Source organism: Carettochelys insculpta, chromosome 2 (genome assembly GCF_033958435.1).
Source record: "Carettochelys insculpta isolate YL-2023 chromosome 2, ASM3395843v1, whole genome shotgun sequence".
Classification (NCBI taxonomy): domain Eukaryota; kingdom Metazoa; phylum Chordata; order Testudines; family Carettochelyidae; genus Carettochelys; species Carettochelys insculpta.
The window spans coordinates 6303389-6329096 of NC_134138.1; the positions used below are offsets into that span (position 1 = coordinate 6303389).

A 25708-nucleotide genomic window follows, 5' to 3' on the forward strand; every position below is an offset into this window, starting at 1 on the left:
CCTGCCCAGACATGGGATAATTTACAAAGTGCAGCTCGTTGGCCCTTAATGTGTCAACACCAACAAGCCGAGGGAGAGCTGACTGAGCAGAGTGGAACCAATGGACTCAGGTTTACTGGTGAGTTCCTGGAGTGGATTTAGGGACCTGCTTTTCAAGCAAGTGCAGACATGTTTTGCTGCTTGCTCCAGAGGAAGGCTGAACACCTGTGTGTATGCATCTCATTTCTGCCCTGCACTCTGGCAGATCAAAGCTGCTTCAGCGTGCATTGACTCAATCTGGCCTTCCAACCAGACTCCCTGCTCACCGAACTGGAACACAGCCCCTGACAGCAAGTTCCATTCATCACAGGGCAGGCAGTACAGAGCATTAACAGAGACTGTACTTCAGCTGTGTGCAAAGGTCCTGGTAGATGGATGCACGTTCACACCAGACTGTCAGCTTGACAACTGAGCCGCTCAGGAGAAGCCAGGGCAGGAGAAGTAAGGGCACTGCAGGCAAAGATAGAGTGCACCAATTTCACAATGTTGCCTCATTATGGCACTAAAGTATAGCAAGGATATTTTCTTCTCCTAAGGATCTAATTACAAGAACAAGGATTAAAAGGTGATTCATAAAATTGCTTAGCGCCGTCTGCACGCAGCGGTCCACTGGGGAAAACAAGCTGTATCTCACATCCAGCAACACAAATCAGCAAGCACAGCAATTCATAATGTGCTTCTCCTTGATAAAATCCTCCCTACAATTAATGAAAGCTCTCCTGTAACACAGCACTTAATAGCGCTTCAACAAGCCCTGCTGCCTAAAGTGAATGGTGGGATATGCACATGTGGGCGAGCAATTTCAAATGGAAGCTGAAACCTTCAGTACGGATGCAATTCCAAGGAGCTTCCAGCGTAACCAGGAGCAGAGCGGGGTTTGGACAAATGGAAGGAGCTGAAACATTGTGGGGGACTCGCAGTTCCGCTTGCTTCAACTAATCTCTCAGTCTTTAGTTACTCAATACTGACATGGAAGGAGAACAACCCCATGGGCCCAGCCTGCGCCCCTCCACAGCCTTGCATTGCAACAACCCTTGGCACCTTTTACCTGAGGCTCACAAAGCATTGCACAAACCTCAGGCCTTGTGGCAACCTCCCAAGAGGGGGCAGTTCTGCCTGCTGCACAGATGGGAAGTCCCAGGTCAGATAGGTTGGAGGCCCTTTTCCCACCCGCATCTTAGAGAGCGAACGCAAAGCAGAACAAGGAGTTCTGAGAGTGCCAGCACCTTTCTCCACTGGCAATGTCTGGCTTAGGTGCAGGGCTGTCCCTTGTAATGCAGGGGGGCCCTACGCTGCCCAGCACCTGCGCGCGCGCACGCATGCACGCACGCACTATGGCTGAGAGCTGCAGGGGCAGAAGCTGTAAGTGCAGGAGCCCTATTTTAATCACTGCAAAAGGGGTTCCCACGCTGCCAGTTGGCAGAGCACTTACTGCAGGCCACATAGTACGGCAGGTCACATGGCACAAGTTCTTCCTCTGTGTTTCCAGCTGCTTCTATAGGTGCTGATGCTTTTCCCTGCCAAGAGAACCCGAGAGGCCTGCAAGAGCAGCTGGAAAGGAGGGGCGAGCACCAGCCTAGCTGACTCCCTTAGTACAGGGTGACCAGATAGGAAGTGTGAAAAACTGAGGCAGAAAGTGGGGGGTAATAGGCGCCTATGTAAGAAAAAAGACCCAAATATCAGGGATGTCCCTATAAAATTGGGACATCTGGTCACCTACATTAGTGCTAAATGTTCTGACCCCAGAGCCATCTTCTTGCAAAGACTTCCCCAACAGCGTGTCATGTGCCTCTCAGGGGAGGGGCAAGGGTGTTGGGGGCAGAGGGGGAATCCCTAAGCTGCTCGAGTAGGATGGGGAGTGGGAGGGGAAACCCAAAGAGAGGGCGATAAAGTCAGAGGGAGGCAACAGTCCATTCCAAGCAATGATCCAAGCACGGGACAGCTGTGTCATGGCTGCACTCATATGGGGTGGGGGAAAACTCACAGAGACGAGGAGCAACACAACAATAACTGCAAGGCAGGAGAAGAAATCACAGGGCGGCGGTGGGAGAAGTCTGTCCGAGTTGTCTGATTTTACAGTGCCTTCCTTTCCATCTCTTTACCGCGTCCAGCAAGCGTGCGGGCAGCACGTTCCACCTGATGTTACAGGATCGCCCACCTTCCCATGATGTTTGCAAATTATTGTCATCAGAGGTCCAAATGCACCAAGCCACAGAGCTGAGCTGGGGTTGGAACCTGTATTTAAACTAATCTCTGCAGAATCAAATGTCACCCAGTAGGCAGCTCCGTCATCTCCACAGTTAAAAAAAAAAAAAAACCCAACAGCGGCAGGCAAGCTCAGCTAGAAAGCCACACGGGGGCTGCAGTAGGGAGAGCAAGCAGAGGTGGGAGGGGATCTGTACCAGATGCAGCGTTCCTGCTCGGACTCCAAGACGCAGGCTGTAGAGGAGGCAGCAGACAATTCCAAATGGGGCCCTCTCCCCACCTGCATCTTATTAGAGAGCAAATGCAAAGCAGAACAAGGAGTTCTGAGAGTGCCAGCACCTTTCTCCACTGGCAATGTCCGGCTTAGGTGCAGGGCTGTCCCTCGTAATGCAGGGGGGCCCTATGCTGCCCAGCACCTGCGCGCGCGCGCGCGCGCGCACACACACACACACACACACACACACACACACACACACACACACACACACACACACACACAATGTGTACAGCAGGGGCAGAAGCTGTAGCGTGCAGGAGCACTGCAGGGCAGGGAGAACCACCTGCTGCCTCGGGAGCAGGTAGAAGGCTTGGGCAGCAGAGAGTGGCATGAGCCTGTGGGCCAGAGGACTCAGGAGGAGCAGTGAGCGGCTGCACCACTGGCTGAGAGTTTACTACACACCTTTAGGTGGCTGCTGCTGTATCCTACATGTCTTTACACCCACCCACGGCACTGCCCCATAGGATTCCTCTCAGGTTTACAGTGTGCGGTGCTGTGTTGTTAGCTTGTAAGCTGCTCAGGCACAGACCACAATTATGTCTGTCTGGTACAGCACCGAACACTGCACCAGTAGCGAACAAAGAGAATCTGAACCCCCTACTGGCCACCTTTCCCACCCTAAAACTGCCAGCATAGCATGTCCCAGGTGGTCCCCTATTGACTGTACACCCTAGAGCGGCCGTGTTTGGTAACTGACATTTGCATGCATAAAGAACTTTCCAGCCACAGATCTCAAAGCACCTTACAGAAAGGGTCAGCGTCACTTGTCCACTTTACAGGTGATGAAAGGAAAGCACGGGGTCATTAGCAACCACTCTGCCAGCCCCCTCTGAAAAACTGGCAGCCAGGTCACATGCAGCCAGTCACAAAGCGGGTGCTGCAGCCTAGACATCTTGTCTGCCATCCAACAGCAAGCAATTCTGATCATCCCGCTTCTACCAGGACTTACGGCTGCCCTTGTAGGTGCCAGACGGTGGGTGCCCACCATGGAGGCCTTTCTGGACTGGCCTTTGCCGGGCAGTACATGATTGGCTGGCCATCTCCTTCACCTGATTAACAACTGCCACCCATCGCCCCTGCCTGTGCACAGACTGAATTTATAGTGCACTGCGTAGACAAACATGCTGCAGAGACAGCAAAGGGAATACTGCATCATCTAAAGCAGGGGTGAGCAAACTTTTATGGTGCACCCCACTTTTCAGCCCTGCAATTAGCCAGGGCCCCCCAACCCGTGGGAGGATCAGAGAAAGGGATGTGGGGGGAGTTCTCAGAAAGGGGACGGGATCCTCAAGGAGGGGCTGGGAGGCTCCAGCAGGTGCCCCAAAGGGGGAGGGGTGCTCGCCCAGGCAGACCCCAGGAGGGAATCTCATCAAGCCAGGAAATCGCTAGCTGCCCCCACCACTTGTTTCAGGGCCTCCGTGCACTCTGCTTGGCCCAGCGGCGGGCGGGGGTTGTTCCCTTTGCAACGCAGCGGTGAAGGCCACTCGAGAGAAATCAGAGGGCTGGGGAGGCAGTGGAAGCTGTGGGGTGGGGGGAGCCAATCACACTACGCCCCCCCTTACAAAAAGCACACTCCTGATCTAAGGGGTATCAACAGGTGAAACGGTCAATCAGCAACACTTTCCTGGTCATCCCAACTGATTGGCTTCATGCCATTGTCAGATTAGGACGACGTGTGAACAGCACCTGAATTAGAGTGTACAGTAAAGCCTTGACATTATGAACCCCAACTGAGTGGGCTTTGGGCACAACAGACGTCCCCCAGACCCCTGTTGGTCCCAAAGGCTGCTTAATCGAGGCCTGTAAAACCCTCAATTCCACACACCCCCCAACCAAAAAAAAAAAATTTAAGAAGCATGGGACTTACCCGAGCCACCAGAGCTGCTGCCGCCTGGAGCATCGAGGCTGCTGGAGTCCGGGCTCCAGCTCCAGTGGATGAGCAGCGGGCATTTTGGGGTGGGCAGAGGGAAGGTCTCAGTAAACCCTCCGATTTAACAGATGTCTGGGTTTAATGGACAACCCTTCCCTCTATTAGTCCCTTAAATCAAGGGTTTACTGTACTGTTTTGGGTAGGAACCATGCTACATTCTATGCACCTACTTTCTCGGCACACAGCACAATCATCAATCCACAGCCAAAAGCCTCCTGACCCCATTCAGGAGACACTTCCATTTCTTACTCATGGCCAAGAGCAAGACGTGTAACCAGGGAAAAGATAAGCCAAGCAACCTTCCCACCTGCACCCATCTGGAGCATGGCACTCTGGGAGCTGTAGTCTCTGGAGGCTACCTTCTCTAGCAGGTGATTGGTTGCAAGAGCCGGACAATCTTTTCAGAAATCCAAGCGTATCAATATCTGGTGCTGATTCCTCCTTTGTTTAGAATTCAATTTCCACAGGTAAAACAAGCACTCTGACTGGTGAAACAACACAGAAAGCCATTTTCTATTGATCTGCAGCACAGGACTGAAGGATAATGTATCTGAAGATGGAATAATTGAGACAGAAGATAGACAGTGATGTTTAGTTTGGACAAAGATCACCTGCCAAGCCAGGTCCTTGGTTTGCTTTTTTATTTCCCTATTTGCTCCCCTAATGTCAAACCACTTCGGTGTGTCTGGCACACAAATGTTTTGACTGAATTCATCTTGACAGTAAATTATTTTGATCAATGGCAGTTCTGTAGATTTGTAATTTGTAATTCCCTGACCAGCTTCCACATGAGGGGAAGGGAGTTGGGGAAGAGGCTGATTTATTCAGTCATGTACATATAATTTTATACTGATCTTGTCCATTGACAGCAGCATCTCTCAATTAAAGAAACGCTGTCATGTCACTTAGACTGAAAATGTGTCCTCCAGTACCATTAATGGGAACTGGCAATAGAACAGAAAACATTTTCCAGTCACCTGATACTACGTGAACTTGACTGCAGCTTAGCTAATTATGCCTTTAACAGATCCCGCCATGCGTATAAACATTACTCTGTAAAATAATAAAACAAGCATCTGCGCTCGTAGCTTGGTGACGTGCATCAAAAGATTGCAGGTTTTTTCTGGGTTAGAGTCTGGTTTTTCTTTTTAATAGAGTTGATTTAACCATGCAGACAAGATGTCCAGAAAAATTAGAATTCCAAGTTATTGCAAGGAAGTGAGCACCGAGAGTTGTTTTTTGACAATGATAGTCCAAAATAGTGGCCATTGAAGTTGCCTTGAAATGTGAATGAGAGAAAAAATGGAGGGTGATAATAATGTTGGGTTAACCCAATTGGCTCCCCTCGCACCACTGAAGCAGTGGAAAGCATCTGTAAGTCCCCAGTTGGTTCCAGGGTGTCCACCCTGCTGATAATGGTGCAGGAGTGCGCTAGGAGTGGAGACATGTCAGAGGAGTAGCTGAAGCACACTGGAAGTCTTGGATCAAAGCCAGCTGATGCAAACTGGAACAGCCCCTAATGACTACATAAGCCATAAAGTCCACAATCCTGCAAAGACAACAGTGTGTGTACCAACTTTTCTCATTGAGCAGGACAGAGCACTAGGCTGAGATACCAACAGTGCCCACCCTCCCATCCCACAAATCCATCTTTGTGTTGGTTTGCACTACAGGTTGAACCTCCCTCATCCCTTTGGGACTTGACTGGTGCCAGACGAGAGAATTTGCTGGACGACAGGAGGTCAATATTCTTAGCATATTGCCAACACTTCCACTGCTTACTGGGTTCTTAGAAGACATTTAGTGGTAAACTACAGCTAAATAACAGCACAGAACACTGAGAGCCAAGGCTGGTGGCTGTAAACAAACTGTATGGGACCATGGGAAACTTGGACACACCCAGGATAAGTGGTTGTCCAGCTAACTAAAATCAAGCCAGATTATGAAGTTTGCCAGACAAGAGAGTTCTGGACTAGAGAGGTATTAGTTTTACTGCAAAAGGGCTCTCTCTGCAAAGCATGTCTGGAAGCCCTAGGACATGGCAATTTCTTAGTGGTGTCCTAGTCAGTAGTAGTAGGCATCCTTCAGTCTGCACAGACTATGGATCGCGCCCTTTAACGTTTCAATTGAGTACTTCATTTACAGCGTCTATTGTGACTGTGAAGACGCACACGAGAGTGACAGTCCTTGCTGCATCTCTTGCAGATGTAGTGAGTGTCTGGAAAATCCTTATTGTGCTTTCTGTGCGCTCGCTTCTCCTCTGCTAGCTGTCTGATCTTCAACTCGCCCTTCTGAAGGCCCTTGTGTAACCCCTGCCTCCATCTGCTGCGGTCGTCTGCTAGTTCTTCCCAGTTGTCCAGCTCGATGTCTACCTCTCTGAGGTCTCTCTTGCAGACATCTTTGTAACGCAACTAGGGGCGTCCGGGAGGTCTTTTGCCAGAGGCTAGCTCACCATACAGGATGTCTTTTGGAATCCTTCCATCATTCATCCTGTGGACGTGGCCAAGCCAGCGCAGTCGACGCTGCCTGAGGGGGGTGTGCATGGTTGGGATTCCAGCTTGCTCGAGGACGGCGGTGTTGGTCACTCTGTCCTTCCATGATATTCCAAGGATGCATCTGAGGCAGCGCAAGTGGAAGACGTTCAGCCTCTTTTCCTGGCGGGCATACAGGGTCCAAGTCTCGCTGCCATAAAGGAGGGTGCTGAGGATGCACGCTCTGTAGACTTGCATTTTGGTGTGAGTGTATAGCTTGTTGGTATTCCACACTCTCTTGCTGAGTCTGGACAGAGTTGTGGCCGCTTTTCCGATCCTCCTATTTAGCTCAGTGTCCAACGACAGGGTGTCAGTGATGGTGGACCGAGGTAAACGAACTCGTGGACGACCTCTAACGTATAGTTGTCAATGCTGATTGATGGGGATTCAGCAACATCCTGACCGAGTACGTTCGTCTTCTTTAGGCTGATGGTAAGCCCAAAGTCTTTGCACTCTTTGGAGAACTGATCCAGCAGTTTTTGAAGCTGGTCTTCTATGTGAGACACGACAGCAGCATCGTCTGTGAACAGCATGTCTCTGATGAGGACTTCTCGCACCTTAGACTTAGCTTTCAGCCTTGCAAGGTTAAACAGTTTCCCATCAGATCTCGTGTGAAGCAAGATGCCCTCTGTTGAAGATCCAAAGGCATGCTTCAGGAGGAGTGCGAAGAAGATCCCGAACAATGTCAAAGCAAGCACGCATCCTTGTTTGACGCCGCTCCTGATTCTGAAAGCATCCGATAATGCGCCATCATATTGGATGGTTCCTCTAATGTCTTCGTGGAACGACTGGATCATCTTGAGTAACCGTGGAGGACAGCCTATCTTGTGGAGCAGTTTGAACAGACCATCCCTGCTGACCAATTCAAAGGCCTTGGTCAGGTCGATGAAGGCTATGTAGAGTGGCTTTCTCTGCTCCCTGCACTTCTCCTGCAGCTGCCTTACAGAGAAGGCCATGTCAACGGTAGACCTCTCTGTGCGGAATCCGCACTGCGATTCGGGGTACACCCTCTCAGCAATCTTCTGGAGTCTGCCAAGGATGATGCGAGCAAACAGTTTACCAGTGACGCTTAGGAGGGAGATTCCATGGTAGTTGTTGCAGTCGCTTCTGTCTCCTTTGTTCTTATACAACGTTAGCATTATGCATATCCTGTGGAACCTCACCCTCTTTCCAGCACAGGCACAGTAGCTCATGTAGGGGTTCCAGGAGTGTGTCCGCGGCACATTTGATTACCTCTGGTGGTATACCATCCTGACCAGGGGCCTTTCCTGCTGCAATGCTGTCGATGGCTCTCTTCAGTTCATCCACAGTCGGTTCTTGATCCATTTCGTTCATTACTGGTAGGAGCTCGACGGCATCAAGGGCTGCGTCAACCACAACGTTCTCGTGTGAGTACAGCTCGGAGTAGTGCTCAACCCAGCGCTCCATCTGTTTGGCTTTGTCAGCGATGACTTCACCAGATTTGGATTTCAGAGGTGCCATCTTGTTCTGGGTGGGTCCTAATACCTTCTTCATACCCTCGTACATTCCTCTGAGATTACCAAAGTCGGCACAGGTCTGGATGCTGCTGCATAACTGGAGCCAGTGGTTGTTGGCACAGCGCCTGGCTGTCTGCTGTACTGTTCTTCTGGCCTCTCTAAGTGCTTGCTGGGTATTCTGGCTTGGTGAGCGTTCGTACTCCAGGAGTGCAGCGCGCTTCTTTTCAATGACTGGAATCATCTCATCAGAGTTATCTTCGAACCAGTCATTCGTGTTTCTAGCTCTTCTCCCAAACACCAACAAGGCCGTGTTGTAAACTGTATCCCTCAGATGTTGCCATTTGGATGTCGCATCGGCGCCCCCAGGGCCGCTGCGCAGATTTTTCTGGAGGGTCTCTCTGAACTTTTCAGCTTTCTCCAAGTTTGCCGTCTTTCTGGAGTCAATGCAGGGCCTTCCAGCAGGTTTAGAGAGGTACAGCTTCTTGGGTCTCAGCTTGAGCTTGGAGCAAACTAGTGAGTGATCTGTATCACAGTCAGCACTATGATAGCTGCGTGTCAGAAGGACGTTTTGTCCTAGTCATTTAAGGTTTTATAGGGCAACACCAACACCTTACATTCAACTCCAATGCCAACAGGTAGTCATCAAAGGTCACACACTGATCCAGGCACCCAGGCCTTTACTAGAAATAACAGGTGGGAGATACCGCTGCAAGCGATCACATGCTATGAATGGTTGCATTTGTCTAAATACTTACATCTGTAATCACTTCTTTCTATTAGAAACAAAAGAATTAAGTGTTTCCCTCCTAGCTTGTGTGCTACAAGTAGGTGGAGGAAAACAGCCTAGCAAGACATCTCCTTGCACATAGATTATTCAGCATCACCTTTCTGGATCTCAGATGGTGGGAGGGGGGAAAAAAGAGCCTGCCATTATTTTGACTCTTATTTCCTCTTTTCACAGCTAGATCACCACGTGGGATACAGCTTGCAACCTTCACCCAGCCCCTTGCAAGTCCCAAAAAGAATTGTGCTGGGGAACAAGCTGCTCTGTGGACAGCCACTGGAGCGTAGAGCTACGTGTGCCCACAGGAGCAGCAGGCTGCCAGTGATTTGCTCTGTGGTTTTCCACGCAATGCATAATGCTGCGCAGATAGATGCTAAATAGCTCTCTGCACATCAGACCACATTAAACATTCCACCTGCTTCACGGGGGTGCCAGGTAAGGCAGACTGCACCAGTCCCAGGCAGGAGCCAGGCATTTTAAATTAAGTCAGGTGAAAGCGCTCTTAATTCCTGGATCTGTGGCCTGTATTAATATTTCATGCAGCAGCATACATCTGGCATTGCTGTGTCTAAAAATAAATCCCTGCAGACTGCAGACCTGCACATCAAATGAGCCAGCAAAGGTATAGCTTTAAATCAGAATATTAAACATCATCAACTAATAAACCTGAAAGCTCCATCATACTGTCCCAGATTATTCCTAAACACTGGAATGTATTGCTCTAGACTAAACATAATTTTCTATCCATAAAAGAAATACTAAGAAAGGCTTTTCTGGTGCTAATTCGCTGCAGCCACCACTCTCAGGGGCAGGCTAGTTACATTATTAAAGAACAAAATATTCTGCTACACAGAAGAATAGTAACAGAGAGAAAGCCGTGCTAGTTTATATACTATCAAAACAAAAAAGCAGTCAAGTAGCACTTTAAAGACTAACAAAATAATTTATTAGGTGAGCTTTCGTCAGACAGACCCACTTCTTCAGACCATAGCCACACCAGAACAGACTCAATATCTAAGGCACAGAGAACCAAAAATAGTAATCAAGGTTGACAAATCAGAAAAAAAATTATCAAGGTGAGTAAATCAGAGAGTGCAGGGGCGGGTTGGGGGGTGGGGAGAGACAGTCAAGAATTAGATTAAGCCCAGTATGCAAACTAGCCCCTATAGTGACCCAGAACATTTGCATCCTGGTTCAAACCACGTGTTAATGTGTCGAATTTGAATATGAGAGAGTTCAGCAGCCTCTCTTTCCAAAGTAGTGTGAAAATTCCTCTTCAGTAAGACGCAAACTCTTAAGTCATTAACAGAATGGCCCACTCCATTAAAATGTTGGCTGACCGGTGTGTGGATCAGGAGTGTTTTTATGTCTGTTTAAGAGAGTTTGAAGTCTGTCCAATATACAAAACATCATATGTGCCAGCAATGCCCAGATGCTTTGTATGTTGGACAGACTTCAAACTCTCTTAGGCAAAGAATTAATGGGCACAAAACAGATGGGCTTGCAGGGAGCAGGACACTGTTGCGTCCCCCTTATGAAACTTTGGACATCCCGAGGGGGAGCGTTCCCCTGCTTTAGATAGCCCAGCGATACTCCCGAGCAAAAAGGAAATTCATCCAAATGCTTTCAAACGGCGCAGAGAGCTATAGCGTGCTTCGCTCACTCTGACATAAGGGAAATGGTATGTTTTCTGCTTCAGTCAGGATACCTATAAGCTATCCCTCTGCCACCGACTTACTCTGTGACCTCAGAGTCTCAGCAGCCTTGACATGTCTCCATTTCTCACCCTGAAATAGAGATAGTACATAGCCACCTCCTGAGGTACTAAGGTAACTTTCTTCATTCAGAGAGGACTCAGATTCAAAGTATTATTGTTGCCTCAGCTTTGCAAGAAGTCTATCATTTGTCTTAATTTTAAAGAATCAATCATGACTCTAGTTCAGGATGTATGTAGGTTTCCCTAATTCAGGCAGTGTGCAGATTTCCACTATAAATCCTAATCTTCAAGCAGCCCCTAACTTTTGACTGGAGAATCAACTTGCTTGTAAATTTGCCTAATTTAAATGAAGTTAAGAGTTTTATTTGTTCTATAAACACCCAATTGCTAAGTCACTTTTAAAAACACCCAAGTCCCACTGGTATCATTTTAAAAGATTTGGAAAGTTAAAGGTTCAGCGAGTTATGTGCTAGGTAATCAAAAATGTCAAGTGTTTTGAAGATATCCCATGACAGGAAATTTAAGTCCATGTTTTCGCAGCATGTCAAGCTACAGAGAACTCTAAATCTCACAGATACAGACATCTTTCCCTTAAGAACAGTTTCTTCTATCTTTTCTTCCATACAGAGTCATTATGGATTGTATTCCCAAAGCAGAAAGTTGAGGTGGATAAATCTGACAGACATTTAAATATATTGTTTTTGGTTTGTACACTAATTAAAAGGAGCACTTCTTCTTAGTGAGGTACAAAATGCAAATGTCAGTCTGGAATATATTAAGAGAAGTGTCCTATTGTCATAAATAAGAGGTAATTGTTCCTCTTTGCTCAGCACTGGTGAAGTCTTACCTGGAGTAGTGCCCAGTTTTGGGCACCACACAAAGACAGACATGAATAAATTAGAGACACAAATGTGAAGATTACAAAACAGGATGTATGAGAAAAGGCTGAAAGAACTGGGCATGTTTAGTACCAACGTGGGACATAATAATCTTCAAATATGTAAAAGGCTGCAACGAGGACGGTGGATCAATCATTTGCTGTGCTGAGCAAGCTTAGGACAAGAAGTAATCTTCTTAATCTGCAGCAAGGGAGACTTAGATTACATATTAGGGAAACTTTTCTAATGGCAGGGCTAGCTGGGTTCAGGAATGGATTGCAAAGGCAGGTGGCAGAATTCCCATCACTGGAGGCTAAAAACAGGTGGTACAAAGTTACTAAGGATGGTCTGGGCTGGACATACTTAATCTTGCCTCGCTGTGTGTGTGAAGAGGGTGGGATGACAGGTTGTGTTCCTGTATTCACCCCTTGCACACTACTATAAATAATTTTTGAATAAAATATGCCTTGTATCATCTGAAGATTTGTGATTTGCTGATCATTATTGTCCAGGTCAAATGTGTAGCGACACTGTATATGAAGTTTTAGATTCTCCTCTATGGCATTCCCAAAACACGTTCCAAGTCTGGGAAGTGGCCAAACCAGTTACTCAGCGATGCAGGACAATCTGATGCTCCAGCCAGGTCTGAACGAGGTCACATGGCTCACCACCCGTTAAACGGGATTCTTTGGATGGAAAGAGCATGTGGGTGGAAAAAAAAAAATCACGTATTAGCAAAGAAACGGCATGCAGTTCCTGTCAGCACAGCTGGGGTGGCTTCTTGGAGAAGGGAAAGGGTTATAAGAAGGAACGTGGTCCCGACTGTACCCTAGATAAGTTATGGAGAGAACAGCATGGGTTGGGCTAGATGACTTCTCAAGGTCCTTTCCAGCCATACATTTATGTGATTTTATAGTTCTTGGCACTCCGAACCAGTTGCAAACCAATAAGAATTATGCTGTGTTGTTTACAGTTTCCACAATTGCACCTTTTAACACTGTGAACTGGGAGTTTAATTGCCAATGGCACTGGGATGGTTAAACCACCATCTCTGCAAAACTACCTTCATGATGTTTTAAATATAACTGATTTATAAGAAACCAAGGCTATTATTTTCAAGTTAGGCATACTCATTGACCTTGCTCTGAAAAAAATAGATTTTTGTCATTCACATTATGTAAAAATAATGAACTATCATATTATCTTAGTCTTTTTAAGCAATCACTGATCAGAAGGGACAATCTACCTTTAAAAGATATACAATATTGAGGTATAATAAAGCATTTGCTATAAATGTTGCATGCTCAGTCTCAATATTTAACGCCAAGCAAAAGCAACGAGGCTTGTCATCTGAAACACAACCATTGCTTATGGGCAAATGGCAGCAGAAATATTTGACCACACAAAACATTTCTGCTATACTTTTCTTTATAGCAGCTCAGAGAAGTGTGCCCTTCTCCATCCTCTTCCACTTGGGACCTGGGTCACCTCCTGCCTCCACTGCTATTCTGACCTACCTATCTCCAATCCATACAAAACAATGCTGTTGCCCCCCACATATCTCACCTCTGGTGAGCCCTCTGCTGCCTTCCCTGTGCTTTCAGCATCAAGTCTGCTTTTTCCATACTTATCTCCATGGCCCTGCCCAGCTCTGTTCCTTCCTATACCTGGGCACTCACGTCCTTCCTGCCAATGCTTGACCCAGACCACCAGCCTAAAAGGTCTCTCTTCAATCCTCACTCACTCTGAATAGCCTAGGCCCACCCCTTCTTTGAACTTCCTCCACTGCTTTCAAGTACATCTGGGAACTTCAGACACCTGCCTTTCTTTCCATCAGTTCACCATATAAAGTAGTGGAATTAAAGAAGCAGCCCGCTCCATATGGAAATCACTCCATCATTTGGCTACCCAGAAATTATTGGGCTTACATGCCACATGTTTACTGATCCATTTACCTACTGCTCACATGAGGAGACCCTAGCCTATCCCGTAGAAGGGTGAATCTGGTGAGGGCTGGTGGATTTTACAGTACACCAGGAGAAAGTTCAGATTTCAGCTAGCATGACCATTGCAGTGAGCCCAATGAGGCAAAGTGGATGAAAGATTTTCATAACCATGTCCTCTCTTTTGAGCCCACAAATTTGTCTTTTTCTAAAATTTCGCAAACTGGGATTTTTATATCAAATAGCTAGCACACACGTTTTATCCAAATATCTATCTTTGTCTCAGCAAAATTTTCTACTGATACATTTGCCCAGAAGGTGCAATCTGACGGCATGGCAACAAGCTGCCCAATAGGTTCTATTTAATTGAATGCATGGGCAGGGCAGCTAGTGCGTGGACATATTTTTGCTAGTTACAGTGGACGTGGGAGGGGAAGGGAAGACGTGGAGGAGGGTTTGGAAGCTGAACGTACACCAGTAAAACTGGCTTTCTGCTCAACTCTGATGGGATGAAATTCATTTGTATGCAGAGAGCCAGAACAAACCACAGAAACAACTTAAATTCTCAGAATAGGATGTAAGGTTGCACCTCGGTTTTATGCACGTTCCTTGAAACAAGTGAATTTCACTTCTCTAACTACAATAACTGCTTAGTGCAGAGCTGCTACCTACACACTACACCCCATGCAGTCAAGCAAAAGCATTACAGCACCAAAATTACTGAAAGCACAATTTAGGCATGAAATCTAGGCGATATTTAAGAGACACCCTCTCCCAAACGTGACAAGCAGCACCACTTTAATGAAAAGGAAAGCCTCAGATTCGGAGGCTGTGAAATTGAAATCCTCCGGATTGTGTTATGCAGGTGTCAAACTAGATCATCACCACACTTCCTTCTAGCTTTAAGGTGCATGAACAGTCTCTTGAGCATTTAATAGCAGCCTTCAACTTCCTGAAGGGGAGCTCTAAACAGGATGGAGAGAAGCTGTTCTCAGTGGTGTCTGATGGCAGAACAAGGAGCAATGGTCTGAAGTTACAAAAGGAGAGGAGCAGGTTAGATAGTAGTAGTAGTAGGCATCCTTCAGTCTGCATAGACTATGGATCGTGCCCTTTATAGTTTCAATTGAGGACTTCATTTACAGCATCTATTATGACTATGAAGACCCACACGAGAGTGACAGTCCTTGCTGCATCTCTTGCAGATGTGGTGGGTGTCTGGCAAGTCCTTATTGTGCTTTCTGTGCACTCGCTTCTCCTCTGCTAGTTGTCTGATCCTCATCTCGCCCTTCTGAAGGCCCTTGTGTAACCCCTGCCTCCATCTGCTGCGGTCGTCTGCTAGTTTCTTCCCAGTTGTCCAGCTCGATGCCTACCTCTCTGAGGTCTCTCTTGCAGACATCTTTGTAGCGCAACTAGGGGAGTCCAGGAGGTCTTTTGCCAGAGGCTAGCTCACCATACAGGATGTCTTTTGGAATCCTTCCATCATTCATCCTGTGGACGTGGCCAAGCCAGCGCAGTCAACGCTGCCTGAGGAGGGTGTGCATGGTTGGGATTCCAGCTTGCTCGAGGACGGCGGTGTTGGTCAGTCTGTCCTTCCATGATATTCCAAGGATGCGCCTGAGGCAGCGCAAGTGGAAGACGTTCAGCCTCTTTTCCTGGCAGGCATACAGGGTCCAAGTCTCGCTGCCATAAAGGAGGGTGTTGAGGATGCAGGTTAGATATTAGGAAAAACTAATTCACCAGGACAGTGGTGAAGCTCTGGAAAGCGTTACCTAGAGAGGTGGTGGATTCTCCATCCCTAGAGGTTTTTAAGTCCCATCTTGGCAGGGTCCTTGTTGGGATGACTTAGTTGGGGTTGATCTTGCTGGAAGCACAGTGTTGGACTAGATGACCTCCTGAGGTCCCTTCCAGCCCTGGGATTCTATGATTTCACATATTCCTACCCCTAACACTGCTGTTTCCAGTAACTCAGAAGGAAGCTGCCTCCGCAATATTCTCTGTTGGTGACAATACAGCTGATCAGACAAAAAAATGACCAAAATATTTTAAAAAATTATTACCCGCAGTTTGTGATTTGGTAATTAAGTATCCAACTAGTTCCAGTGATGGTCCACACCCTTCACAATGGAGGAAGCAGCACCATGAACTCGAGATTCACTGCTGACAAAGAATCCCCCAGTTTTAATTTTTAAATTTTTTCTCATGGGTCAAATTTTCTAAACTTGTTTTTATGTCCTCTATCTTGAACTTGTTCACACCCTTCTTAAAGTGTGGTACACAGAACTGGACACATAACCTAGCTAAGGCCTCACCAGGGCTGAAAACAGCGACATAATTACCTCCTGTATCTTAGATAAAATATTCCATTAATACACTCCTGAATAATAATAGCCCTTTAATACCTTGTTGACTCATTCAATTTGTGATCCATTATAATTCCAGGATCCTTTTCAAAAGTAGTACCACCCAGCCAGATATCTTCCACCTTGAATCTGCACATCTGATTTTTCCTTCCTAACTAAAGCTTTTTGTCTTTTATTGAATTTCATCTTTTTGTTTTCAGACCAACTATCTAATTTACAAGTATCAGACAGGCAACCGTGTTAGTTAGTAGCTTCGAGAACAACAAGAAGTCTTGTGGCACTTTATAAACTAACAGATATTTTGGAGCATAACCTTTCGTGGGCATCTGACGAAGCGGGTCTTTGCCCATGAAAGCTTATGCTCCAAAGTATCTGTTAGTCTATAAGGTGCCACAGGACTTCTTGTTATTTAATTTACGATGGTGTTTCTGAATTCTAATCCTGTCCTCCAAAGCGCTTGAGAAACTCTCAGCTTAGTGTCATTTGTAAATTTTAGAAGTACATTCTCCACTCCATTACCCAAATCATTAAAATATTGACTGGCACTGGACTCCGGACAGAGTCCTGCAGGACATCACTAGGTATACCCTACCGGTTTTACAGCAAGCAGATGATAACTACCAAGTATGATTTTACAAACTGCTGAACATGCTCTTTACAGGAATATCTATTCTAGACTATGTTTCCCCTAATTTGCTTTTGAGAATGCCATGCAGGACTGGGCCAAAAGCCTTACTCAGATACATTAGCTCTATGGCTTTCCCCTATCCGCAAGGTCTGCAGCCCTGTCAGAGAGGGAAGATATATTGCTTTAGCATTACAGTAAACCCTCAATTTAATGGACTATGCAAACAACAGATGCTGTCTGCCAGCTTCACCCCCCCTCCCAAAAATGCCAGCAACTCACCAGAGCTGCTGCTGGAGTTGCCAGAGATGGGGGAGACACCACCACAGCAGCTAGGGACACTGGGGCCAGAGAAGCCACCAGAGCTGCAGGAGCTGGTGCAGTGGCTGTGGCCGTGGCGGCTGGAGGAGCTGCCAGAGTGGCTGGGGCCTCCAGGGCCAGAGGGGATGTCCCAAGCCCACTGCTTTCTTCCCAGGCCTCAGATGGAGCGTTCCCTAGTGCACCTTGCAAGGTGCCTCCACTCCTGCAAATTCAGCTGTAAAAGACTTGCGGCATTAACAGACATCCCTTCCCCCCTTAGTCCATTAAATCAAGGGCTTGTTGCAAGGAAAAGTCCCAGGATTAGTATTACTGTGGTTAGTACTAAGAATCCTCATTAGGTTGGGAGGTTGCCTATAGGACAGAACAGGCCTGTCACTTAGGGCCTTCTGGAGTGTGGCATCATAATTTATGACAGGCTGTAGGTCTTTAATGGTGCATTGTAGTGGTTTGAGTTTGGGGCTGTAGGTCATAAGAAGTGGTGCTCTGTTATTGATTTCTTTGGGCCCATCCTGGAGTAGTTGGTTTCCGGGTATTTGTCTGGTCCTGCCGATTTGGTTTTTTACTTCTCCTGGTGGGTAATTAAAGTTTATGAATGTTTGGTAGAGATCCTGTAGTTTTTGGCCTCTGTCAGTAGGATCACAGCAGATGCGATTGTATCTCAGGGCTTGACTGTAAACAATGCATTGTGTGATGCATGCAGGATGGACGCTAGAAGCATGTAGGTAAGGGTAGTGGTCAGTAGGTTTCTGGTAGAGGGTGGTATTGATCTGGCCATCAGTGATTTTTACTGTAGTGTCCAGGAAATGTACCTCTTGTGTGGACCTCACACTTACTTCCCACCTCCCCCAGCTCTTTTATCTGATTTGCCAACAATAATAATAATTTTTGGACTTCTGTACTTTACATATTGAATCTGTTCTGGTAAGGCTATAGATCTGAAGAAGTGGGTCTGTCCCACGAAAGTTCATCACCTAATAAATTATTTCATTAGTCTTTAAAGTGCTACATGACAGCTTTTTTGTTTTGACAGGATACAGACCAACATGGCTCTCTCTCTGTTACTATTCAACTTACCTAAGTATTTTTAACCTGTTCTTTCCTCTTTTGCCTTGTGTTTCTGCCTTCTTCTTGTTGATAACAATTAAAGCATCTGATCACAATCAAATATTTAGGGAAGATTGAGGCAATAGGCATTACAAATGTCAGCAAACCTGGCACATAAATACTTTGCAATGCTACGTGCAACAGTGAGATGGAAATATCTATTCTCACTTCCAGGTGGCTTTGTAAATATGAAGCAGGCAGTATTATCCACCATAAATGTAAATAAACTTGTCTGAGTAACTGGCTGATCAAGAAGTAGGACTGTGTGGACTTTTATGCTCTAACATTTTACACGCTTTTGGTTTTTAGTGCAGTTAAATGAAAAAAAATCTGCATTTGTAAGCTGCACTTTCACAATAAAGGGATTGTACTACTGTCTGTGTATGAGGTGAACTGAAAAATACTACTGCTTTTGTTTATCATATTTAGAGTACAATTATATGCAATCAAAAATAACAATATAAAGTAAGCAGTGTACACTTTGTATTCTGAGTTGTAACTGAAATCAATATATTTGATGTAAATTTTTCTTTTATTTCCAGAAAAAATTAATTGAGCTAAGGGTCCAAGCAAAGCTGGGTAAATTTTCTGCTATTTAATAAATTTAAACTGATATATTGTCGCTTAACAGTGCAGTTAAAACTGCTATTAATCTTGATTTTAATCATGTTTGAGTTAATTGCATGAGTTAAATGTGATTAATTATCAGCCCCAATTTATATACTAATCAAGTCACTCCAAAACCCTCCTTACAAAGCTACATAGAGTGAGCTGCTTGAGTCAATACTACAAGTCACATTTTCTAATCCTTTAATCATTCTCGTGGCGCTTCTTTGAACTGCGGACACCAGAACTGGATATAGGATTCCAGCAGTGACTGCACCATTCCCAAAACAGAGGTAAACTAACCTCTCTTAACTTAAGAGTCTCCTGTTCATGCTGCCCCAGATCACATTAGCCTTTTGAAATGCAGTGTTGCACAGTGAGCTCACATCCAGCCAAGTATCCACCCTCACTCCCAGGTTATTTTCAAGGTCACAGCTGCCCACTGTAACACCCACAGACCTGGGCTGCCGGCAGCAGGGACTGAACCGGAAATCAGAGGGGCTAAAGCCCTGTGCTCTACTATAAGTTAAAGGCCACCTCATCTGGTAGAACGCAGCGCTTTAGCCTCTCTGATCACAGGTTTAATCCCTAGTGCCAGCAACCCAGGTCTGTCAGCGTTACACGTGGGGGCTCATCCAGGCTGAGCTGCTGGAAGGTCGCAGAAGTATGGGATGCGCTCTCTCAGCCCAGGGAAGCATGTCGTACCCAGAGGCACGGAGACCTCATACTAGGGTGAGTGAAGTCTCTGCTCTACAGTGTTGGTCAAGAGCCCGCTGGCCTTTAGCTCACACGGTAGAGCAAAGGGCTTTAGGCCCCTGTTCCTGCAGGTTCAATTCCTGGTACCAGCAACCCAGGCCTGTCAGCATTATACCAAGATAAAGTCTCTCAGAACGTAAATATGAGCTGTATTCTTTGTTCCTAGATACACGTATATGCTACATTTAGCCATATCTGAATACATATTGTTTGCTTAAGCCCAGCTGGCCAAAGTGACCCTAATTGCTCTGTGTCGGACATATCCTCTTCTCCATTTATTACTCATCCAATTTTCATGTTATCTGCAGATTTGATCCACAATTTTAAGTTTTCTTCCAGGTCATTGACAAAAAACGTTAGACAGTCTAGGACCAAAAACCAGTTTTCAATCCATGAAATGTGTGCACCTTAATTTTATATCATTTTCGGGAGTTATTTAATCAAAATGTTGGCTGTATCAAGTCAAACATGGTACAGAAATCTGTTAAGTCAACACTGATATCTTTATCAAACTTGTGACCTCCTCTGAAAAAAACATATCAAGTTAGTTTCAGAGGATCTATTTTCCATAAGCCCATGCTGTTTGCCATTAATTTGCTCTTGTGCCTTAAATATTGCACCTATACGGTTACCATATAAAAAAAGAGGAGACCCCTGAGAGGGAATGTATCTGTATCAGAATCTACCAACTCACGTTATATTAACGTCTTACAGTATATACAGTTCATTAGTACAATGTGAGTTGGTAGATACTAATATACACTCCCTCTCAGGGGTCTCCTTCTTTTTGAAAGGTCACATATGGTAACCTTAGGCACCAAACCACTTGCCAACTCTCCTGAACAACTTTTTCCTGTAGATTTTCTGCCCACGTGACTTTACCTTCTAGCTGAGTTTGTCCAAGTCTGTTTTGCTAAAGTCCGTTGTCCTTATTCATAGACCAGGCTCTATGGTGGATTTACTTGTGGATAAATACCCACACAGAATGGCTCCAACAAACTCACTTCCTCTTGAGGGCTAGGACTCTGGAGTTCAGAGATAAAGGCCAGGTTATTACCCTCCATCTCACTCCTACCCCCCTGCCCACCTAAATCACCAAGTACTGGATTCTGATCCAGACAACTGGGTGAATTTGGGAACGTAATGTGATCACTACTTCATTTGCAGACAGACTAAGTAAATATCTTTGAGTGGTAACAACGAGGGAGCCGTGCTAGTCTATACACTATCAAAACAAAAAGCAGTCAAGTAGCACTTTAAAGACTAGCAAAATGGTTTATTAGGTGAGCTTTCGTGGGACAGACCCACTTCTTCAGATCTTTGAGAGGTGTGATCTGCTTTAGTATCAGTGTACCGCTGAGTGAACAAAGTCTAACAAACTTGCTCAGATCACCAGCATCAAAGACAGAGGTGTGCATTGACTGTGGTCCTGATCTGTGTGCAGTCAGCTTGCGCATCCTGCACGTCTTGCTGAAGATTAGGTCCTAGAGGGCAACAATTGTGTATTTGTGCTAAAGGGATTATCTGCAAAATATCCAGTGACTTGGTTATTCTGTAAATTCAGATGTAATTTCACAGCAGCAGAATATTATACATGATGGTTTGTCCGTATTAAGAATTTTATCTGAATTTTAAATTAATTAGTCTCAGACTGGGGATGAAAGAGGCATTTTATTTTATTTTTTATTAAAACAAGGATGCAGCTGAGCATAAGCCAACTGACAGACATATGAAGAGGCAAATACAAACAAAAAACCTTAGCACGACAGCAAAGAACAAAACTGCCATGCAGATAATTCTCCCCACACAGACATTTTGTTTTCATGTGACAGAGAGATAACCGTGTTTGCCTGTATTCTACCAAAACAAAGCAGGAGTCCTGTAGCACTTTAAAGACTAACAAACATATTAGGTGATGAGCTTCCATGGGACAGACACACTTCTTCAGATCCTACTGACAGAGACCGAAAACTACAAGTGCTCTACCAAACATTCATAAACCTGAGTCACCCACCGGGAGAAGTAAAAAAAGAAATCAACAGGGCCAGCCAGACTAATACCCAGAAACCAACTACTCCAAGATCAGCCCAAAAAAGCCAAGAACAGAACACCACTGGTCATCACCTACAGCCCCCAACTCAAACCACTGCAACGCATCATTACAGACCTACAACCTATCCTAAATCAGGATGCCACACTCCAGAAGGCCCTAAATGACAGGCCTGTTCTCTCCTCCCAGCCTTATGAGTATTCCCACTAGCAACCACAGACTATACCGCAAAAATACTAATCCTGGAACTTTCCCTTGCAACAAGCCCCATTGCCAAATTTGTCCACATATCTATTCTGGAGATAACATCACTGCACCTAACCATGTTAATTACAAAATAACGGGCACGTTCTCCTGTTCCTTAACTAACAACAGATATGTCATCATGTGTCAATGGCCACACACTTTGTATATAGGACAGACTGCAAACACTCTTCGATAAAGAATACATGGACATAGAGCAGGCATCAAAAAAATCCAAATACGCAAACCTGTCCGCCAGCACTTTAATGGAGTGGGCCATTCTGTTAAAGACCTGGAAGTTTGTTTTCTATTGAAAAGGGACTTTAACAACGGTCTACAGAAGGAATGCTCAGCACTCATATTCGTATTCAAATTCGACACTTTAACACGTGGTTTGAACAGGGACAGAAATTACCTGACCCATTATAAGCACTCTTTTACATAGTGTGATATTTTATCTAACTCTTAACTTCCCCACTCCATACCCCCCACCGCCCCTCTGCTCTTCTGACTTCCCAACCTTGATAATATATACAGCCTAGAGGCCCAAAAATTGTTGAGTCTGTTCTGATAAGGCTACGATCTGAAGAAGTGGGTCTATCCCATGAAAGCTCATCACCTAATACATTATTTTGTTAGTTTGTAAAGCGCTACATGACTGCTTATTCATTTTGTTTTCATGTGTATGAGAATGACATCACTGCCCCAGTGCTGAAACAGCCACATTTTCCAGTCAGATATTCAGACTGGAAGTCTTAGCTGCCCACAGACAAGAGAACAGAATTTTCCCACAGAGTCTTTTTGCTATACAGTAAGATTAAAATCACAAGCTGGAGATTGGAATCTCCTATTGTGGAGTTTGTTCCAAACACTATGTTTTCCAGTTCCAGTCACAGAGATGCCACACAACAAAGCTTCCATCCCTCGGTAGCAACATGAAGTCCTGTGGCACCTTATAGACTAACAGATAAGGTGCCACAGGACTTCTTGTTGTTCTCGAAGATACAGACTAACATGGCTCCCCTCTGATACTCATCTCTCAGTACGTTATTCCACAGTTGCACAGGCTGAGAACAACAACAAACCTGTCAACCCTTCTCTTCAGTTTCTCAGACACAAATATGGGTTTTTAAATCCTCCTGTATGTTGCCTCTCAGGACGCAAGTTGCATTAAGCCCAGGCCTGTTCATTACTTCTGAAGAAACCAGGAAACAGATTTGCCTTTAGGTTTTTAAGCATCAGAAATTAAAAACATAAATTATGAGAATGTCTTGGAGCCAGACGAATTCATCGTCGTCAATTGCAAAGCCAACGTAGAAGGAGCTGAATGACGCAAACAGCTGGCAGGCAGCGTGGCAAGTGGTTCTGGACTCTGCTACATGCAAGACAAATGGAACAGTCAATGAGATGTTCTTGTGGGCAGGTGCCCCAGCAGCCGTCAGCAGGACTAACAAACGTTTGCCTCAATTACAACATGTAAGAGATTCATTTCCTGGACACTACAGTACTAATCAAGGATGGCCTGATCAGTACCACACTGTACCCAAAACCTATTGATTGCTATACTTATCTACACCCTTCTAGCTTCCATCCTGCACACGTGACTAGATCCATTGTTTACAGTGAAGCTCTTAGATACAATCACATTTACTCTGATCCAACTGACAGAGATCAAAAACTACAAGAACTTTACCAAATATTCATAAACCTGAATTACCCACCAAGAGAAGTAAAAAAACAAAATTGACAGGGCCAGACGAATACCCAGAGACCAGCTACTCCAAGATCGGCCCAAAAAAGCCAAGAACAGAACACCACTGGTCATCACCTACAGCCCCCAACTCAGACCACTGCAACGAATTATTAAAGACCTACAACCTATCCTTAATCAGGATGCCACACTCCAGAAGGCCCTGGGTGACAGGCCTGTTCTCTCCTACAGACAACCTCCCAACCTTATGAGGATCCTCACTAACAGCCACAGTCTATACCCCAGGAATACCAGTCCTGGAACCTTTCCCTGCAACAAAGCCCACTGCCAGCTTTGTGCACATATCTTCTCTGGAAATACCATCACTGGACCTAACCAGAACAAAAAGCAGTCCAGTAGCACTTTAAAGACTAGCAAAATAGTTCATTAGGTGAGCTTTCGTGGGACAGACCCACTTCTTCAGACCATATCTTTTTCTGATTTGTCCTCCTTGCTTACTGTTTTTGGTTCTCTGTCTCTTAAATATTGAGTCTGTTCTGGTCTGGCTATGGTCTGAAGAAGTGGGTCTGTCCCACGAAAGCCCACCCAATAAACCATTTTGCTAGTCTGTAAAGTGCTACTTGACTGCTTTTTGTTTTGATAATGTATAGACTAGTACGGCTTCCTCTCTGTTTGGAATGTGCGCCACTGTGACACTGGTTAGGGTTGGAGGTTGCAGACCATGAACCCCTTATAAACAATGCCTGGTGAGAGCTGCAGCTCCATAAGCACTCTGCCAAAGACTGCAGCCTCTCTTAGCTCCAGAAGGGCTCAGGCTGGGCGGACAAAGCATGCTCCGCACTGAAGGAAGGAGCGTGTGCAGCCAGTGTTGAGATGCTCATATACTAAGCTTCAGTGTGAGGGGAAGGAAGATCAGAGACACCACCACGTAGGTTTGCCAAAGCCCTGCCCTCCATTCTATTACCCTTTGGCTGTGTGTTATCGCACTACCAAGAGGAAGGCCAGTTGGCAGACACACTGCCTCAGTCCGTACTGACAGCTCCCTACACTTCTGTCTCAGGGGCTGTGACAGCCGCGGGATGGAACTGTAAGCCCCTGTTTCTCCTGTGCTCCCTGCCTAGGGAGGACTCCCGGACCTGCCTTCCACTACTTCCCCCCCACACACCTTTTCCAGGCTGGTTCCTATTGGAACTGGACCCACAGCCCCTCACAAGCACCCTACTCCTCAGCAGTGCGGCATTATCCGCTCCATGCAGAGACATATTGCAAGAGATACAAGAGGAGGCTGCCAGCACAAGATCAGCAGCAGCGTTAGCCCCACAGACCACCCACTGAGCATGCCCAGAGATCTGTGCTCACAACAATGCAGTCAGCACATTCCTTCAGGTAGCAGCAGCAACATTCCCTGCTGGAAAGGGACTTGGCCAGTGGGTGAAATCCTGAGCATCACGGCAAACTGAGCCAGAGTTCTGCTGAGAGCTCGTCAGTTTCTTCCACAGCTTAATGCTCCCTCAGCTCTGGTCTCTCCCAAGCTGGGAGAAAGTTGTAGACTTAGGTTCCCAAGCAGCCACGTCACTGTCAGACCCCAGAGACAACGCTGTCTATTGGCCAGAGGCAGGGCTGATGTCAGGAATCCTGGAACCTGTCTCAAACTCACTGCCCGCGCTTTTATACTTCCCCATTTTAGCCGTCGCCCAGTAAGTGATAGCACAACGCTAACTACTAGGGAATATTCAGGCAAGAAAACCTCCCTTACCGTGAAATGTACCAGAGCTTGAAAGAAAACAGCTGCAGCCCCGTCTCTTGGGACATCCATAGGCTAGTTTGGGCAGAACGTTCTGCAAGGCACCCGAAGGATGAACTGGAAGAGCTACCTGGTTTAACTGGCCTTTTATTTTGATTCTTCGGCTGGAGGTCCAGTCATGGAATGATGCTTTTGTTTTAAGGTTGAGTTCTTTTGTTAGTGGGAAGGTCTGCAGAGAGTAAAGCCCCATTTTCCCCTTGTGGGCACACTATAACATTTGCTGCATCCATGTCTGTTTACTACAGTGAGCCCTATGGATTGAGGGATTCTGGGTTGTAATCGCAGAGCTCAGCCACAGAGGTTTCAAACTTTCCACACAGCCCCAGCCAATGTCTGGACTCCCAGT

The 25708-nt window shown here is 45.9% G+C and overlaps 1 protein-coding gene across 6 annotated transcripts in view; it reads right to left on the reverse strand.

Moving 5' to 3' along the window:
• The window catches only part of ARHGAP39 (Rho GTPase activating protein 39), a 369615-nt gene that overhangs the window by 149977 nt on the left and 193930 nt on the right, over nucleotides 1–25708 (reverse strand). The window lies entirely within an intron of this gene.